We start from the raw sequence: 16,499 nt of genomic DNA, 5'->3' as shown, positions 1-16,499 counted from the left end.
ATATATATGTAAATAATATTATATATCAATATTATAAAATATACATGTTTATCAATATTTTATACATTTACACAATTAAAGTTCTAAATGTATTTAAAATTTTATAAATAAAATATTGTGTCTATATTCATTCTTTTAAAGAAAAAAAAATCATCTCTAATATTTGAGTTTGATGACAAGAATCTGTAAATTATTTTAAAATAGAAAATATAATCGGGTCATTGATCGGGTAAATAGGTCAAGAATTTTAACCCTAACCCGACACGGAAAAAAATTGTGTTGACCCGGACCCAACCCATTTAATAATCGTGTTAAATTCGACGACCCATACCCATTTATTAGTGTCGTGTTCGTGTCGGATAATCGGATCGTGTCAAATTTTACCAGCTCTACATAATAGCAAGATCAAATGTGGCTAGAATGGCTCCAAAATTTTGGCAGGATCATGGCTGAGCTTCAGGATGGATAACAGCAAGACAAAATGAGGCCAGAACCGCAGCCCGGTCAAAATGTCTAATTGAGTCTTTTCTTCATTCAAAATATCATTTCACTCGGAATTGCTAAAAAAAATTTATAATCAAAGATAGTTCGGTGAAATGGGCATTTCATAATGATAATATGCTAATTTTTGTCAATAAAAAATATTTAAATTTAAATTATATTATAAGGCTGTTGACCTTATGGGTGCCCAATGAATATCCTTTAGATTATAAATGGATGAAGTTAAATAGTTTATTATTCATTTTTTATTTCCAATTAGTTGTCAAAGGAATATGAAAACTTTAATTTGAAAGCTCCATAATCCAACGGCTGGCTGTATTTGCATCTTGAATGAGGAAGATTCATTCTTAGTTGAAAATTTAATATAAGAGACTTTATTGGTAAATACACATTTTATAAGAATAAGAATTAGAAACGGCATTTCAACTTTAATAGGGTCTGCCTACTGTGTTGTTTAATAAGGCAAACTTTAAGAGTCAAACAAACAAACTTTAATAGGGTCCGTCTACTGTGCAACAGTTGCACGGTAGATAAACTTTGTCCTTTTCTAGTTTAGCCAATAAATTTAATGGCTAAAGTGTTCAACGGCTTAAATGTGTTCAATTGGTTATTAACACTTAAGTTTCTACTATTTATTATAAAATCATAAAAATTAAACGTTTTTAAATATTTACTTAAGGCAAAATAATAATAATGACAATAGTATTACTTTAAATAAAAAAAATCTATAAAGTTTAATAATGCTGATGATGATGATGCTGACAACATTAATAATAATATAATAATTAAAATAATAACTTTAATAATTTTTAATAATATTACTATTAATAAAATAATAATAATAATAATTAAAATAATAAAGTTAATATATTTTAATAATAGTAATAAAAATAATAAATAATAATAATAACTTAATTAAAGTAATTGTAACCATTAAAATAATAAAATTAATTAATTTCATAATAATAATAATAATTAATGACAGCAATAATAATACATAATAATTAAAATAATAAATTAATAAATTTTAATGATAATAATAATATTAATAGTGATGACATTTATGGTAGTAATAATTATACATGACAATAATTAAAATATTAAAATTAAAAATTTTAAGAATATTACTATTAATAAAATAATAATAACAATAATTAATAATAATTGAAATAATAAAGTTAATATATTTTAATAAAAAATAATAATGACTTAATTATTAATAAAAAAATAATAATGACTTAATTAAATTAATTGTAACAATTAAAATAATAAAATTAATTAATTTCATAATAATAATTAATGACAGTAATAAGGATTTTTCTATAATGTTGTATGTGCTTTTACAGCATTAATAGTGCAGTTATTATAGACCCTTAGATTTGAGTTATTTAATCTTAGTCATTCATTTAATATAATAAATAAATAAATAATTAAATAAAAGCTAGTAACTTGTAAGTTGTAGGTAAATATTAGTTTTTTAATTTTAAATTAATATTAAATTTATAGCATTTAATATAAGTTATCAGAACGAGATGCATGTAATCCAAGTTGATCATCGAGTTCATGATCATGACCCTGCTACTTGGTCAATTGAGATCTTTTCGACAGTACCACATGAAAATTCATTTTGTGGAGGAGCTGCTGAAGTTGTACATGAAGAAACATAATCCAATCTCTCTGGCCCGGCCGGTACATTTCTCCAGGTCGCCGCCCACCAGGGTCTGGCTGCGTTGGCAGTCGAATTTGGCGGTGGCATTCTCTGCTGGAGAACGGGAAAATTCTCTTGTGCTCCGTGAACTCTGTAGTGCAGCTCGATTCATTGCCTGCTGTGGTGATTATATCTTAGAACGTAGAGGCAAAGCTAAATTGGCTTGCTCAGATTATGACAGGAGCAGGAGGTATTGCCACTGCCAGTAGATTTATAAATGGTATGAAAAAAACTACATTAATAAGTGCGCAAGATCGTATGAGAAGGAACTCGTCGAGCTGGAGATGATCAAATCAAGGAAGGCATTGAAGGGCGAGGCGGAGAGAAGGAGAACGGAATCAGAGGCTGAGATGACTCAGATGACAATGCAAACTCAATTGCAGATCGTCCTTTGTTGAGGGGATGAATTTGAGTCGAAAGAGAAAGCGCGATGAAGAAGATGAATCACGAGTTTCTTAGAGGTAAAATTCTTGAACATGTCAATGGTTAATCATTCAGGAACTTGAGACACACTTCAAGAATCCAATTTCCTTCAAGAACATGAGAGAAAAAACCGATGGTTAAATTTTATGAGATAAATAAAGAGATTGTATTTTATCAACTTTTTATCTCTTTTTTTTAATCTAAAACAACCTTTTCAACCGGTTTGTTAACTGATTATAGCATTTTTTAAATGATTAAATTTTTCATTAATAAAAATAATGTGTACCGTTAATTAGATCTAATGGCATATATTTCTTACACTATTGATGCTGTAAAAAAATTACGGTATCATAGAGGGACCCAGTAATAATAATACATAATAATTAAAATAATAAATTTTAATGATAATAATAATAATAATAATAATAATATTATTATTATTATTATTATTAATGATGACATTTATGGTAGTAATAATAATACATGACAATAATTAAAATATTAAATTTAATAATTTTAATAATATTACTATTAATAAAATAATAATAATAATAACAATAATTAATAATGATTAAAATAATTAAAATAATAAAGTTAATATATTTTAATAATAGTAATAAAAATAGTAAAATTAATAAATAATAATAATGACTTAATTAAAGTAATTGTAACAATAAAATAATAAAATAATAAATTTTAATGATAATAATAATATTAATAATGATGACATTTATGGTAGTAATAATAATACATGACAATAATTAAAATAATAAATTTTAATAATAATAAAAATAAAATATTTTTATTTTATAAAATAATAATAATAATACATGACATTTTGTAACATTTAGTGTTCATTCAATATTTTTATAAAATATAGGTATTGGGATGTAATTAATTGAAAAAGACAAAACGGTATGGTGCAAGTTGCACCGTGCAACCGTTGCACCGTAGTTTCATCCACTTTAATGATTGATCTGCAAGATCAATTATCATCATCATTCTGGGGACCAAAATTAAACGGAGATTAAGAATAGAGGAAAGATTATTTGTAATTAAGTTGCTTTTGCAAGTTCTTGTTTAACTATTATTGAATGACAATTTCCCGCTGGGCCACCAAAAAGAAATACTATATTGCCTAGGCCCAGGTGTTTTGTGTTTCGTAATCAATAAGATTTTGTAACGTAGCAAATCAAATAATAATTCACGGTTGGTACTTACATATAACGGATCGACGGCAGATTTTCATCGCACATACGATTAGGTAAGATTAACGGCTACAGTTAAATTGCATGTCCGAAACGTGGGTGCATGAATGGGTCCACGGAATAAATAATAGCACATAAAAAGACAAACAGAGTAATAATACCAATCACGTGGAAGATAAAATGGGTCCGCAAATTAGGTAGGGTTAAAGCGGAGTCTGGTAGATTGCAAATATATAAATATGGTGCGTAATGGCAGAATGCGACTTGTGGCAGAGCCGCTAAGAGAACAGTGGGAGCAGTTGCCTTTGGCCTATCGGAAAAATCCAACGGTCCGGCTATGTTGGTTGTGCTCCATGGCAGAGCATCGACGGCAATCGTATAATTATAAAAATAAATATTAAATTTGTAATTATTGTTATATTTTGTTGGTCATCATTAGTACCCTAGATGCAACTACTCTACCGTAGTAGCCACTGCTAAAATTCAAAAGGTATGTTTTACTTAGAAGTTGAAATTATAAATTTGCTTCTTTTGATTAATTAAATGCATCAAATTCAAGTTCAACTTTATTTTAAAATCACACACAAATCTTGTCCAGTTTCATAATTTGAAAGCCCAAAACCTAATTAAATCCATTAAAAACAAGATTTAAGATCTAATATATTTGTTCCGATTTAGCAAATGTTTAATTTAATATTAAAAATCCATCAAAATGAAAATTTTTATTTAAAAAAGAGAACAAAAATTTCTGCTTGTCAATCTTTACAATTTAACTGCCTTCTCTTAAAGTTCTGGTTCCTAGAGCAGGAGATTATAAAATGAGAGCAAAATAGAGTCATTCTCAATTTCATTATTTAGTTTAATAGAGAATTCATCTATTTTTCCCTTATTTATTTCCCCCATTCTCCTTATCTCTCATATCCTCTTGTTTTATTTCATCATACTAAATATGTTATTAAGATATATGTAAGGAGAAATACTAAAAAAATTAGAAAAATAGATAAATAAGACGGTAAATTTTTTCTTTCTTTATATTTTATGCCGGTCATTTTACCCCCACTAATTTCATTTTCTGTCTACGTCACTGACTGTAAAACGGTCTAGAGGTCTAATGGGAAGAATTTGACAATTAGAAACTAAGTTTGACACTCTGGTTTAGCATCCATGGTTGTTTAATAACTTATGTTTGTATGAACAAATAAGATGCGTTAAGGCTGTTTTGAATATTTATCCTCCATCTAGAATGGTAATTTTACTTTTTGGGTATCCAAGAAATTAAAAGGGGTTTTAAGTAATTTTGTAATAAAATTATTTATTGATTTAGGGTATAAAGACTGATTTAATGAGTTCAAATATACTCACCCGTAATTTTTTATGCAATAATAAATTGATAGAATAAAAAAATAAAAGAATCTTAGTTGTTAAATAGGAAATTGAATATTAATAAATGCATTATCACTCCTTAGTTAATATGTTTCTTACTTTGATGCATATATTCTTGGGATTGTGTGCCCTTTAAATCATATTGATTTATTTATTTTCTAATTAATATGATACTTGAGACATTTTAAGATATCTTTAATTTGCGAAAAAAATTTTGAATAAAGTTCGTTTAATCATATTATATGTATTTTATACGATCATTATATAGATTCACATAAGACATAAATACAAGTTATCTTATGATTAAATAAATTAAATTCGTTGTTAATAAATAGAGTTTGACGCTTTATTTATGTTTAGACTATAGTAAATTCATTGAATGATTTGTCTTAATCATGTATAAATGACACATGTCAATGGATCATTAAAAGCTTAGGAGGATTAGGAAAGAAAAATGCCTAGGAGAGAATTTGAATTCTTTTTTATTAGTAAATTAATTACACCAATCAGTTAATGAAGACCACATAATTTAAGATAAAATTTTGGGATAGAATTTTAAGAAACCACCTACCAGTCCAAAACATAGATCATATTTATTGCAACACCAAATTTTAAAACAATTATACAATATCTATAATAAAAAAAAATTTACTAATTCACCTACAATTTCTTTCAGGTCCTCTAAAAACAAAATTATAACCAGAAGATGGTCCAGAGAGTGTTGCATTTTGCAACCAAAACAATTACTTGCATATGTACGTATTATTGTTACTTGCAGCTTCTCGAGTCACAAAATTAATATCATAATAAACAAGATTGCTGAAATAGGCTGCATGATTATATTGGCCAACTGGTTTATAACGACAACCCATTGAAGGGCTAATTCCGTCAAATGAACTCCCGTCATCAGCTCGCCATGCTACATGTATAGCTATATCTATGGAAAATACCCACTACAATTAATTTTTTCTCCACGTAAAGTCCCTGTTCTTCCATTCTATAAAAATAAAAATGTCCTCAGCCAATTACAAATTTCACCTAGAGATGCAAATATATACAACGAAAGAGAAGCATGTCTTTGACTTTAGAAGTATTAGGATATTGTTGAAGAATCCGGCCAGTACTATGGAGAATCACAAATGTCCAAAATACAACCCAAATGTCAAAGAGCCCTACCCACGGGCGGATATTGTCGGTATTTCGCAGCTCCAAAATACAACCCAAATATCTTCATGCCGCTCTTCTTCCTAAGCACGATTTACCTGCAGAATAAACCAAGTCTTTGAATGTCGAAGTTGCAAAGAAAAGTATTAATTGTTTAGCGTAGAGTTTCGGAGAAAACAATAGAGTATATAATATATCCAAAGATAAAGAAAAATAGCTCATTTATATATAATTCATAGTCATATGTTACAGATCTAGAATGAAGATTTGTAGCCCCTACAGCCTTAAGTTAAAATGGTTGCTAACATAACAACTCGAAAGATATCAATTAATTTATACTTACAAAAAGTGTACTACGCTCTCTGACTAGGTCTTGCGCACTTGTATCATCTGTAGTGTCCATGTTACAACTGGATTATATTATTAAGTCTTGTAATGGACAAGACATAAATTTAATGTCAATTTAATCAATAACAGCAGAAAAAGTAAAAAACAATAGCAAATAATAATGAACATAGTAATGGTGATGATGAATGCGTGAAATCGACTACTTGTAAGGCACAAAATCTGCCACAGCCGAGTGAATTTTTCACTCAAAATTCATAAATGCCTACTTGTTTAATATAGGGAAAATAATAATAATAATAATAATAATAATAATAATAATTATTATTATTATTATTATTATAATTATTATTATTATTGTTGTTGTTGTTGTTGTTGTTGTTGTTGTGCTTGGTAACCAAATCCAAGAGAGAAATTAGAGAGTCGAAAGAGAGAAAGATGCGATTAGCAGACGAGAGAAGATGAGAGAGAAAATTTCATGTGGCCCATACAAACGGAAACCGAACTCAACCAATTAGATAATTTAGTTTGATTTTTAATTCCAAACTTAGCCGTGATTAAGTAATTAATTTGTTAGCTCTAGTTCTAACAATAAGTGAAGAAGAGGATCTTGTTGGATGCCCGAAATGCTATAACAGAGTAATGTTAGCTTTGTATGGGCCACATGAAAACTTTTAAGAGACTATATTTAATAAACCGTAAGCAAACTCAATTCTTATAAGTATTTGAAATATATATAATTAACATAATTTAGAAATAATGATCTATTCATAAATATTGAGTCAATCAATTTTTATGTTAATTAACAACCAATTTTTCTTAATCACTGATTAAGATAAAGACAATCAAATGTTTGACTGATTATTTTGTTTCATCAATATTATTTTGGTCTTATTATTCTCCCTCAAGATGGCAAGAAAATTTAAACTCCTAGCTTCTCTTTAAAATTGTAAATCCTTAATTTTTATTTATGGTTTCTTCTAAGTATCATGCAATAAATTAGCATTTATTTGATGCTTATTCAGGAAATCTTCAAATTATTTCTATGTAATTTTTTTTATATTTTTTTAAACTGCGAAAAATGATAAATAAATTCTTTTGATCAAGGAACTCTTTTAAAGATAGTTTGATAGTAGTGCTGTTTTAAGTTTATATTCTTAGTCCAGTAATTATTATCTCCGGTATGAGATATTTTCCTTAAAAGAGTCTATTTTATATGATTTTACAAATAAAAAGCCAGTAATTTAAGTTTGTATTCTTTCAAGAAATAATAATTATAAAGGACGCCATAGTTCTCTTCCAAAAGAGAGCTGAAAAAAGAAAATTGTACCTATTGTACATTTGGCAATCAGCTATTTTTTGTTCTAAAATATTTTAATTTAGAGCAATATTCGTTCTGAAAACAATCATAAAGATTCGTTTAAAGGAAGAATTGTCTTCATACGTTGGATAACATAATTCCAAATTGAAAATCTTTTTTTATTTGGTGTAGCAGTGGGCAGTTGCAAAGCGAAAACAATTTAAGTAGTATTTGTCTTTTTTGTCTGAAATTTGAATGTGTCTAAATTTTTTTCAAGTTTGAATGGGTCTGAATACGAAAATTTGAATCACATGTTTGTTTTTCATTTTTTAATATCTGAATGTAAGTGGCATCTTATTTGTTTTTATAATAGAAAACATCTTAAACTTAGTTCTTTGACATTTACGTCCTTGTAAATCAAAATAAAAAAAGGGGATTCTATTTTATAGATTAGGAAATAAGTTATTTTATAGAGATATTTATGGAATATAATATTTACTAATCATTCAGACATTTTTCCATTTAGATAAAGTAAAAAAATCTTACTTTTTCTATTCAGATGTAAATATCTAAAAATCAAACATAAGTTACAAAAAACAAATAAGCAAATTTTAAAAAAGGTCTGAAATTAATAAAATTTTGAACTTTAGACAGTTAATAAACTACCTTCTTATCTTGAATTTGAATAATATTTTTCCTTCTTTTGTTCTCTATAATTCCATAGAAGAGTTAACTTTATATTCAATTATGGTTACATTAGTTTACTTTGCTTTTCTATAGGATGAATGCTTGCTTAATCTCTATATTTTCGGCTAAAGATCTACTTAGTCTTTTTATTTTAAGAAATTCCTCAAAACATCCCTGCTATTGAACATGTGACACTTATGCCTTATTTTGCTTTGCTTTTAAAATAATAGCATCCAACAATATTCTTGGGCACATTAATTAATCTACTACACAAAAAGCTTATTAACCAATTAACCTTAAAAATAAATTAAAAGTAAATGTATGTTATGAAATTATTATAATATATGTGGATGTTCATCAAAGCAACCTTCGATCTCCTCACAAGTAACTTTCCATCTTTTATAACTCTCATTATCTCCCTAATCTGAGGATTGTCATCTCTTATAATTATGAGGTATTACTTACTACTTTATGCTTGTATCACTATAAAAGCAAGCCTTTGCTTCTTATTTGTATATATTTGAGATTGAATAAAATTCCCCTCCAGACATTGTGTCTCTTATTTGCCTTCTTTATTTCTCTTGCTATATTGTTGCACTCCCAATTGATAAATGATATAACACATTATCAACACGAGTCTCTAGCCATTAAGAGGTAATATGATAATATCCCTCCTTTGATCTTACTCACAAGGCTATGAATTAAACTATCTTGATTTGTCTAAAATCATATACATATGTTGTTTATGTATTTTTATAATTTAAGAATAATGGATCTATGAAGTTGTTCCTTACTTCCTTTATTAATGATTACATATATTTTATGAGATTTGGATTCCAACATTTATTTAATGTTCCAATGATTGATTTTGTTATTGTTTGATTTTTCTTATTATAATATTCAATTGCTATTATATATTTTCTATTCTTGAAATTCAAAATATTCATCCTGAAGTATGAATATTATAATATATAATGAAAGAAAATTAAGAATGCATCTCTAAGGATCGCACTATACATAATGAAGATTTTCTTTCAAAATATGTTCCTGAAGGACTATTCCAAAATTATGATGTTATTCACTAACATCTTGTTCATGAAGGATTCACTATATAAGTGTATATTTCACATGTTCATGAAGGACTACACAAATATTATGAGTTTATGTATAAATAATGTAAGGCTACATACAAATTTCCTTTTCCATATGAAGCAAAATTGTTTCTTTGAAGGAAAAAATATGATATTGAGGAAAAAACTATGACAAGCACATGGGATGAGGTATATTCATATCCCATTCAAGTTCCTGTTGGACCCATCATAAGAGCTCGTGCAAAAAAATTCAAAAAATTGCTTAATGGGTTGATTTAAGCAACTTGAGCTCAATCAAATTCGTGGAGGCCCGTCGAAGAAATCGCACATGATATTCAGACCACTAAATACGTGATTAAGGCTTTTTAAGTTTTCACATAATCATTTCTATGAAATCAGCAAGTTGGTTTGCACATTATGGCTAGAAAATATATTATTTACCTTATCAGATGCTTTCTCGTTTGGAAAATATACTACTTTCCTTTTAGGATACTTTCCCATTTCTTGAGTAGGCAAGTGGCAAAACGAATCAATTATTTCTCTTTTAATTGCCTTGTTTCCATTTTTAATTGATGCAAGGCAGTTAAGCCAATAAGGATTCTGGTTTGATTTAGTTTCTTTCCTTATTTGCTTTAAATTAGGATTCTGATTTGATTTTGGTTTAGGATTTATTTCTTAAAATTCTTATAAACCAACCCTATCTAATGTACTTGTATCCAATAAGAAAGACATAAATTTTGATGCAATTGGTGAGAAAGCTAATTCTCTTTGGTTCTTAAATTAACCCTTTGAACTTATCGGATTTCTGTGGCGTTCAAACTCTTAACTTATCAATCAGATCATCCATAGCTGATTGTGGCGTCATCACATACCAAGGTTCGTACTTTCATTGAGATCAAATCGCGATTCCATTCAATTTTATATTTGGTTTCAATCTCTTCTAAAAAAAAAAAAAATTGCTTTCAATCTTAGAGACTAAATTGGTTAGGGTCATGTTAGTTCTTAATAGGGTTCATATAAGTTCCACAGCCAAATAGAAGAAGAGATCCAAAAAGAGCATATGTGGTTGCAGTTGACGGTGAGAATAGTAGAGCTTGGTACCTTGACAGTGGTGCTACAAATCATGTAACCAGTGCTATTGGAAGCATGAGCTTTAATTCAGAATATCAAGGTAATGATGAGCTAGTATTGGAAATGGTGATAAGCTTTTGATTTCTCATATTGGATACTCTATATTGCTCACTTATGATCCGCACAAACAGATTAAACTAAATAGCTCGTTGTCTGTGCCTAGCGTTACTAAGAACCTTATTAATGTCTCAAAATTGTTCCGTGATAATGATATTGATGTTGTGCTTCAAAAATCTATTTGCTTTAGCCAAGTGAAAATCCTAGTGAAAGGAGTGACTAAAGATAGGCTATATGAGCTATTGTGCATGAGTAGCGCAAGATTGAATGTGATGTTGAGTTACCTCTATCTTTAGAGTATGAGTCAATAAATTGCAATAGCAATCCTTTGTCTATGATATCTTTTTGTTCTAGCAGTAATGAGTTAAATGTTGCCAATGTTGTTGAGTCAAATAGTAGGGATTTCAAGACAACAAAAGAAATTGATCTCTTGCATCTTAGGCTGGGGCATCCAAACATGTTAGTCCATCTTAATATGCTTTCTTACTAAAGTAATGATAGACGTCCTAAATTTTTTTTCCAAATTCCATCCCAATGAAAATGACATGTTATTCATTGATTGGTTGATAATTTTTTATAATATCTAAGTGAATTAATTATATTATCCTCATCAACCAAATGATGTGGCATTTCTTAGGATAAAAAATTTGGGATATATACCACTAGTCAAGTAAATATTGTACAATTACCTTTAGTTTATGTAAAAAATCCAAAGGATATGTCTTATTTAAAAGTTGAAATTATAAATTTACCTTTCTGGATTAATAAAATGCATCAAGTTCAAGTTCAAATTTATTTTAAAATCACATTAGAATCTTATCTATTTATAAATTCTGTCTCCAGTTGTATAATTTAAATGCCCAAAACCTAATTAAATCCATTAAAAGCAAGGTCTAAGATCTATTATATTTGAGCCAATTTAGCAAATGTCCAATTTAATATTAAAAATCCATCAAAATGAAAATTATTATTTAAAAAAGAGAACAAGATTTTTTATTTTTTTCTTGTTTAAAATGTCCGATTTCAATAATTTTGAATCATACATCATTAAATCTTACTCGAATTTAGGCCCACTAAGATTTAATTAAGGATAATTCTCTATTTCGAAAGTGAAATTTCCATCAATAACTTATTTGATATAATAAATATGCATGTCTGACTATACATAGATTGGAGGTGAGTGCACTGTACATAATGAATAAAAAAGATGCGAGCCTTCGGGAATAAATCACGTTCCCATTAACTGTATAGAAACTAACTGTATATTAATTAGTAATTAATTTCTTACTGAAAAATGAATGGAAAAGGGGATTGAGTCTGGTACTGATGTTGGTGAGGTCTACTACCTGAGGCTTATCTCGTTTGAGAACCCATTTTCAACAATCTGAATTTTCTCCAGTCACTTGAATTCTTCTATTGATCACAAATAGAATAATGCAGCTTTTATTTTTCTTATTAGTTTCCTAAAAAAAAAAAAAGAAAACAATTTGTTGATATTGATGATGTTTCTGTGGCTTATGAAGCTGCAAGTAACATTACAAGATATCGTAGAGGTGGAAGAAATGATAGTTCTGGGTTACAGAATGACACACTATAATATCCCCAATGGAGGACCAGGAGGACGTTATGAATAAATGATTAAAATGTAACTATCATATGATTGAAAGTAATAGTGTTTTTTATACAACAAATTTTTGAGTTTGTTTCAAAAAAAGTAAAATATTTAGGAAGAGATATCGTCATTAAAACCGACGTGTATAGACTAATATAACCAATATGTTGACACACACAATAACTTTTATTGATTTATTTCCTTTTTCAAGAAAATACTTAGCTCAAAAAGATATCTTGTACATCTCAAGAAATCTTATAAGTTGAACTAAACCAGACTAAGACATTGCCATGATTGATAGGTAATAGTATACCTATCATTTATTTAATTAAACAAAACAGAAAAAAAAAAAAGCAGTGCTGCACTTAACCCATGTAGTCGGGATTTCTTCCATATTGAGGGATATTAAGAAGATCAAGATTATCGTTCATGACATCATCATCAGCAATACTGGCCGCTGGAATGAGAAAACCCTCTGACCAGTTATTACCTGAAAATTTCATATAAAAAATTTAATTTATATCTGCATATACTAAAATAAGAAGTATAAACGATATATATTAAAATAAAGTTGGCCTATAAACCTGCGCAGGTAGTTTCCATGTTCTTCAAATCACAAAGATCTCTGCTTACGGGAATCAAAGTTCGAGAGTAGTTAAGTTGCTTTTTCGAGTTCTTGCTTCCGGCTTGACAATTTAATGTAATATATACAGATGATTCAAGTATGCCCGGTGTGGATTACGAATAACCGGGTACAGTTCAATTAGACGAATTACGTGGGTCCCATCCGGTGGCAATAATTGATAACAGGGGAACACTAACCGCAATTATCACGTGCAGTCTTTTCTTTCGCATCTCATTGCTACAGTACTTTTGTAAATTACAAAAGTTGCTTTTAATCTGTTTCGTCTTGGACATAGCCAATGAAAGATAGTCTTGGAAATGAAATTTTCTAATTCCCAATTTCATTTTTAAAAAACATTCCATCAAAATTTTATTTTCTAACATATGAAAGAAAAAAGTCTTAAACTCAGAAGTGATAAAATTTTGATTTGTTTAAATATTTGATTTTACATTATTGACATTGGTTCTTAATTTATTTATAATTATATTTTTTTCCTTTATTTTATGTAAGTGCGAGACATAGATGAAAATTTGTTTATTCCAACTTTATCGAGACCTTCTCGTCAAAAACAATAATAAGAAAAACTTATTTTAATCAATAAAAGAATTTGTCCAATAAAATTATTGATAAATAATCGAATTAGCTAGGAATGACAACCAAATAAATCAATATGAGCCAATAAAAGAAATAAAGTCACTAACCTCTTATTAGAAAACTTGACCAGTATTATACACGTCTCCAAATAATTCAAATGAGAAATGCATCTAATTAATTAAGACCAATTTCGAAACATATCTAATTAATTAAGACCAATTTCTAACTTCGTAGTAGATGTCAATAACATAGGCAACCGGGCAATAACATAGGCATGCATAATAAGTTGATACAATCATAGAAAGATTCAGATTTTCTTGTTTTAATTATTATTCAATAATAATTTCGTCCTAATCCAAAAAAAATAATAATGCATATACGGATCGACGGCGGAGTTTTTCTCGTACGGATGGTTAGGTAAGATTAACGGCTACGTTAAATTGCAAAATCGAAACGGGGATGCATGAATGGGTCCACAGCGTAAATGTGTGTTCATAATTTAACTTGTCTGAAGCTTGGCAAGAGATCATGGCTCATATCATTTGAATTTTTGTATGACTAGGATTTGATTTATTTCGAGCTTGCCTTATTAAACAGCAAAATGCATCCTTTTATTGGCCAACAAAGATTCCAAGAGTCACACAAACAAACTTTGATAATTGATCTGCAAGATCAATTATTATTTTTGCTGTCGTCAACATCATCATCATCATCATTATTCTCGGGACCAAATTGAACTGAAAATAAGAACAGAGGAAATATTATTTGTAATTAAGTTGCTTTTGCAAGTTCTTGCTTAATGATTATTCAACAACAATTTCCTCGTGGGCCACCTAAAAAGAATACTATATTGCCTAGGCCCTAGGTGTTGGTGTTTCGTAATCAATACGACTTTGCGACGTAGCTAATCAAATCATGATCATGGTTGGTACTTAAGTATAACGGATCGACGGCGGAGCTTTTATCGTACATAAATTGGGTAAGATTAGCGGCTGCGGTTAAATTGTGTATTCGAAACGTGGGTGCACGAATGGGTCCACATAATAAATAATAGTACATAAGAAGACAAACAAAGTAGTAATGCCAATCACGTGTGAGGTAGAATGGGTCCACAAATTAAGACTAAACCGGAGCTTGAGCATATGCATATCCTAGTCGCAGTCTCGCAGATTGCAAAAATAAATATGGTGCATAATAGCACGATAAAATGTGGCCAGAATGCGATTAGTGGCAGAGCCGCTAAGAGAATAGTGGGAGCAGTTGCCTTTGGAACGGCACTACAGCATAGCATTGATCATAACTGTATAATTATAAAAATAAATATTACATTTATAATTATTATAATGACCTGTCAGTTATTATTAGAAACCACTGGTAAAATTCAAATGATATGTTTTATTTAGAAGTTGAAATTATAAATTTGCCTCTTTGGATTAATTAAATGCATCAAATTCAAGTTCATATTTATTTTAAAATCACACACAAATCTTGTCCACTTTCATAATTTAAATGCCCAAAACGTAATTAATTTCATTAAAAACAAGATTTAAGATCTAATATATTTGATCTGATATAGCGAAAGACTAATTTAATAATAAAAATCCATTAAAATGAAAATTTTTTATTTAAAAAGGAGAACACAAATTCCTGCTCTTTAATCTTTATGATTTGTCTGTCTTTCCTTAAAGTTCTGGTTCCTTAGAGTAAGTGATCAAAAAATGATGGAAAAAATAGGATCATTCTCAATTTTATTATTTAATTTAATATATAATTATATCTCTTTTTCCTTATTTATTGTTCCCATTCTCCTTATCTCTCATCTCTTCTTATTTTATTTCTTCAAATTAAACATGCTATTAAGACATATGTAAGGAGGAATGCTAAAAATATTAGAAAAAAAGATAAAAAAACACAGTAAATTTTTTTCCTTTATATTTTATGTCAGTCATTCTACCCCACTAATTTGATTTTTTGACTATGTTACTGACTGCAAAACGATTAGATGTCCAATATGAAGAAAATTTGACAACCAGAAACTAAGTTTGACACTTTAGTTCAACATCCATGGTTGTTTAATAACTTGTGTGTGTATGAACAAATAAGATGCGTTTAAGGTAGTTTTAAAGATTTATCCTCCATCTAGAATGGTAATTTTACTTTTTTGGTATTCAAGATATTAAAAGGATTTTTCAGTAATTTTGTAATAAAATTATTTATTGATTTAGGATATAGGGAGTGATCTAATGAGTTTAAATATACTCACCCGCAATTGTTTTACGCAATAATAAATTGATAGAATAAAAAATAAAAGAATCTTAGTCTTTAGATAAGAAATTGAATAATTAATGAATGCATTAACATTCCTTAGCTCATTTGTATCTTAGTTTGATGCATATATGTCTTTCATGCGGAATGGTTTCAGGAATCTTTGGGAGCCAGGCTACTAGTACTTACATAGAGATGAGCCCTTTAATATGTGCAAATAAAATTAAGAAACCAATCCAATAACGACCTTTTAATTAACTGATTATTTATATAATCCAATATCTTCAGAAAAAATTCAAATAATCTCATTTTAACTTTGAGCAAGATTGTTAATGTTCATTATATTGTAGCTGATTTTTATTTGCATTTGCACAACATGATGCATCTTAATTTTTTGCGTTGCAC

The 16,499-nt window shown here is 28.5% G+C and overlaps 1 long non-coding RNA gene across 1 annotated transcript; it reads right to left on the bottom strand.

Moving 5' to 3' along the window:
- Positions 1–12,766: 12,766 nt before the first annotated feature.
- Positions 12,767–13,285, bottom strand: LOC112098433. Its single transcript, XR_002905541.1, has 2 exons — positions 13,195–13,285; positions 12,767–13,100 (listed from the first exon to the last, which is right to left on the bottom strand). It is a non-coding gene; the product is annotated as an uncharacterized LOC112098433 (long non-coding RNA).
- Positions 13,286–16,499: the final 3,214 nt, after the last annotated feature.

The sequence above is a fragment of the Citrus clementina genome, unplaced genomic scaffold (genome assembly GCF_000493195.1).
Source record: "Citrus clementina cultivar Clemenules unplaced genomic scaffold, Citrus_clementina_v1.0 scaffold_5, whole genome shotgun sequence".
Classification (NCBI taxonomy): Eukaryota; Viridiplantae; Streptophyta; class Magnoliopsida; order Sapindales; family Rutaceae; genus Citrus; species Citrus x clementina.
This window is presented reverse-complemented; position numbering and strand designations above follow the sequence as displayed.